The sequence below is a fragment of the Plectropomus leopardus genome, chromosome 15 (assembly GCF_008729295.1).
Source record: "Plectropomus leopardus isolate mb chromosome 15, YSFRI_Pleo_2.0, whole genome shotgun sequence".
Lineage (NCBI taxonomy): Eukaryota > Metazoa > Chordata > Actinopteri > Perciformes > Serranidae > Plectropomus > Plectropomus leopardus.
In genome coordinates, this window is record NC_056477.1 from 10628163 (window position 1) to 10633216 (window position 5054).

Genomic DNA, 5054 nt, shown 5'->3' on the forward strand with positions numbered 1-5054 from the left:
ATTGCTGTGTCTCCTGCCGGGATTGTGCCATCAAAACTGGGTGTTTTACACCTAAACATGATATTTACCAAACCGTAACCATATGTTTTGTACCTAAAATAAACCACATGTTAACCAAACAGAAACATAAAATGTCAAAATTTATTCTGGTAATTGGGTTGCTTTGTTCTAGACGTATAAATGCGCCATATTTTTAATTTTTTTTTCATGTATTTTTTATCAAGTGTCTTACTCATTGATGACAGTTTCTCCAGTTGGAAAAATAACAGAGTAAATGAAAGTTTTGTGTGCAGCATGAAGAAATGTAATTCTCAGGTTGTACAATAAAGGGAAATTGCAATTCAGTCTTATTATCAGGCTTATCATGGGGGAATTAGCACTAACTCCCTATGATTGACATCATTCAGTGGAGATGACAGCTGATAATAAATAATCAGCATTGCTTCACCGATCATACAGCAAATCAAACAGGGTCAGCAGGCAACTAAAATACGCTTTCGGCAAAGTAGTTATTTTGTAATCTCTCATTTTAAAATGAAATACTTGAAATAATAACTCAGACAGCAAAATATTCCTAAGCGGTTTCAGCTGCTGCTCTGAAGGGTGAAGTTTTGTTTTATTCACAATCACAAGCTGTTTTAATAATTTACTTTTTCGAGTTCAAATTCTTTATCACTGTGTGCCTCACCATGTGAAACACAACAGTGAAGTGTCAGTTGTCAAGGAGTTTTAACATCACTCTGCAGTGACTAAAAAGAAAAAGATGACAAATCCTATAAACCAGCGTAATAGTCTTTGACACAGTACCTGATAAAGCCAACAACTGAACTATTTAGTTGCACAAATATGACAGCCTTGAGCCACCCAAAGCAACAGTGCAGTTATTCCTTGGGTAGGTTTCTCTGCATGTAAAGTGGGTTCAAAGGACAAACCCATTAGGCTTCCCTCCATATCAGGCAAATATCTTTGCACCTGCTAAACACTTAGGGTGACACCCTGTATGGGGCTTCAGAGGATACAAGAAAACCCTTTTGCTTTCACATTTGAAGTGGGGAAGTGGAGGCCTTTTTGTGAGTTCTTATCATGATTTGTGAAAAGGGTCCACAGGCTGTTTTATCGTTCACATACATGCACTTATTCAAAGCTGTTTGCTCACCACTAACTCCTTAAGTATTGCACTGTTCTGAACGCCTCCCTGACCAAACAGCTGATAGTTTGCTCTTGTCTTTTCACATGTTTTATGGTTTCATAGATTAGGAGCGATGAAGCACCTGTGGTTGCTGTTCAGTTAGTCATCCGGTCTTATAACTGGAAGCTCATGCGCTCAGTTCAGCATGACAGTGAGTTGTATATGTGACACTCAGTTGCTTAAATAACTAATTACAAATTAAGACTGAATGTAGCCCTCTACTGCATGAATTAGGTTTTTACAGTGAGTCAAGGAATATTTCATCCTTTTTTAAAGAAGATTTGAGTCTTCTGACAATGAAAATAGAAAACATATGCATTGGAAAAGCTGTATCAGAACATAAATATGGTCCTTTTATGCTCCCTATTTTCTTTATGTATTAATTGTTTGTTTTCTCCAAAAATATATGCCATGGACCCCTTTTCATTTTGCATTTTTTTATTCCATGCTTTGGATCATGAAACAAAGGGGTGGGTTACTAAATCCAAACTGCTCTAAACTAAAATGAGAGCACTGTTGTTCAAAAAAAGAGAGTTCTCTTTCTATATGAATTAGACATTCATTAATTCATGTATACAAATGGTCACTCTCTTCCAAGATATGGACAATTTTTGTTTTGAAATGACAGTCCACAAACTAATGGGTGATGTTATTGTAGCTATGTCTATTATTTATACAGTCTTTGGTTTTGACCCATGGTTTGTTTGTTTTTCTAGTGCAATGCATGCAAATTTAGGATGCAACAGACCAGCAGAGAAGAGGACAGAGGTATGTAAGGCCTACTGCTCAAAAATCAGTGACATTACCGCCACAACATCCCACCTTATCCGTCACTACAAAACCCCAAAATAAAGTACATTAATGTGTCTTTTAGCTACCTTATTGACAGATCATCAGAATATCATATGACGTGAACTGGGACTTGTTATCTGAGCAATGACTTGACTTGTCTAGTTTGACTTTAAGCAGACTTGCTTGACTCATCACAGTGACATTGGACTTGCGTGAGACTTGCAGGTCAAATTTTAGACTTGCTTTCAGATTTTTTTTCAACCTCTGGTTCAAGTTTTAAAAATATGATAATTTTATATAATAATCATGTCTATCTTTGAACGTGAAACTGTCTGGTACACAAAATTACACCTCAGGAAAATATATAACATGAGATCTTGAAACCATCAATTATGCTTATTTAATGCACGTGTGTAATTTTTCCCAACAAGTTGTCTTGATTTAAAAGTGTTTAATAGTCTAATTGATCTCGACCTTTTCAGGCAAAGTGCCGCATGAGGCTCTGCTTCATCCTTCAAAGTATGTTCCCACAACAAAATGCCACATTACACCCACTTCAGCTCCTCCTGTGAGTAATCAGAAACATGTCATCAGATGTTTCAGTGTGTAAAGCATCAAATATGTATTATGGGAGAGTGTGAGACGTTCTGTTGACTGAGGGAAATGATATGCAGTAGAGGGTCAATGACTTGTCTGAATAATACTGATGAGTTGAACCTGGTGTTTAACCACCTGATTGTACTTTGTGTTATTCTAGGAATTAATTTGGTCTGTTTCAATGTAAATCTTCATGGGGGAACCTTTAGTTCTTGTCATAACAAAAAACCATGTTACAGACACTTATAAAACACAATAGTGCCATTGTTAAGTTGTTTTGTTATAACTGATTGCTCATTCTTTGGAAGACAAATTCCAAAATTTAAAGTCCCAGCGAGACTGGACTGTTGAGACTATCTGACATTACTTGATGTATTTATTCAATTGAAACATTCTGCTCAGGCAGGACATAAATTAGGCATTATTCACAATTATGCAGCAGTGGAGAACAGAGGTAGTTATGTTACAGGAGACGTGGAGGGTCAGGACTTAAGAAAAATGTGATGGTTTTATTGCTGGGAGTCTTTAATTCTCTCCAGAAATGATCCATTATTTTCCAGGAAGTAGACAGTAAGGATGTATTGATATAAAAAAATATATAGAAATATATCTAAAAATAAAATAAAATAAAAATAAATCAATACACTCAAAAGATGATTTGGAAAAGGTCTCTTATTTGATTTCATTGCGATTTTAAAGTCACTTATTTAACCAACATCTACATGCATGAGTTCTTATTAAATTTCTTCAGAAGTCATTGTTGACTCAAACTGGTCACTCAGGTTTTTGCTTTAATGAACACTAATGTAACTGGGGCATGAATCATTTTCAAGTTTCTAACCTCCCTGAAGGAAGTTTGGTTTGCAGCCAGGAGCTAAACACCCAGAAATCACCTGATATCAATTTGGCAATCAAGCATCATGTTGTGACATGTTCCCCCAGTTTCTGTGAGGGTTTCCCTCCAGTTTCGCCCCGGTTTGCACAGATTATACAGTAACCACCTCACATTAACTAATTTGTGAGATTGGGTTATATTAATTTAAAAAATAAAATTAAACAAATGACTTCATTTTAACTCTGACTGCATGTTGTCATATTTGTGTTATAGCCCCATGAAAAGCAATGCAAAGGAGTTTTTACTGTTGAATCCAGGCTTTTCCGCTACCTTGGTGGCAGGTGTAGCTCAGAGAGAGACTGATGGTTCTCTCTGGTCCGCATGTTGAATTATCCTTGAGCAAGACACTGAACCCTCAGAGCGCTCCTGATGCCACTGGTGTGTGTGTAGCTTGTGCAGCACCTTTGTAGCCACCATTGGCCACCAGTGTATGAATGTGTGTGTGAATGGGTGAATCTGACATGTAGTGTAAAGATACTTTGAGTCAAAGATGCTATACAAATATGCTGTACTTTATTTTCATTATGAGCTCTGCTTGGGCAGAGCAACTGAATTTTGTTTCTCATACCTGAATAATGACAATAAAGGTATTCTCATTACAATTTTAACGGCAGATTTTAGCCAGAGAGCAAAAGTCCTTTGACTGTTGTGACCTATGTTATCAACAATTTCTTCCTGCAAGAAACACATAAGCACCTCCATTTCACAGGAAAATGTAATTATTGTGGCCAGATATAGCTCACATTATTTTTGGGGATTGCAACAACAATTAAGACGACAAATGTGATGATAATAGTGATTTAACTTGTTGTTTCATAACTGTGCAATGTATTGCCACTTGTTCTATTGATCATTTGTACCCCTTGGAATAATATTATTTATATAGGCTACATAACTTTTTTTCTCGGTGTGTGTGTGTGTGTGTGTGTGTGTGTGTGTGTGTGTGTGTGTGTGTGTGTGTGTTTATAAATCCTTAGCCAGCCAACTGACTGACAACATGTTGTGATTTTTGTGTTGTATTTTCAGATCTGTCCTGGAAGATACATTCATACACTGTTACAAAGGGCCTGTCCAGTATACTCCCATGATCATGCCAGTTTGCCCAAATGGGTGGACAACTTTTAAGTCAATGTGTCATGCAGGCAGTTAAACACGTTAAAATTACTTACATTAAAAGGGATTGGCAGCACACACCGGCAGACATGCAGTCTCTTGTTCCTCAAGGATAATCACATAATTCTCTATCTGAATAGATGTTACATAATGAAAAGAAGTTCCTATTGCTTGCCCTAACCTGTCCTGCAAATACTGCCCTGTGTAATAATATTCATGTGTTCGTGAGTACTGTACACACACGTCAAACAGGTTGTAAAGTTTTGTGGGTGGACAACCATGCCAGATCTGCTTCATGAAAATAATCAGCCCTCTCTTCCCCTTTTCATTACCTCCCCCCTCCCTCCTCCTTTCTTCCGATGAGATAAAACATTATCCCATTATATGACGAAGGCCTCTCTCATGCCTAAATCCCCCTGCTGCAGCCAAAATATCCCCTAACACCTACACACAGTCACTGAACACATG

The 5054-nt window shown here is 37.2% G+C and overlaps 1 long non-coding RNA gene across 1 annotated transcript; it reads left to right on the forward strand.

Moving 5' to 3' along the window:
- Positions 1-1905: 1905 nt before the first annotated feature.
- LOC121954364 lies at positions 1906-4655 on the forward strand. Its single transcript, XR_006106569.1, has 3 exons — positions 1906-1957; positions 2464-2549; positions 4500-4655. It is a non-coding gene; the product is annotated as an uncharacterized LOC121954364 (long non-coding RNA).
- The last annotated feature ends 399 nt before the right edge of the window (positions 4656-5054 follow it).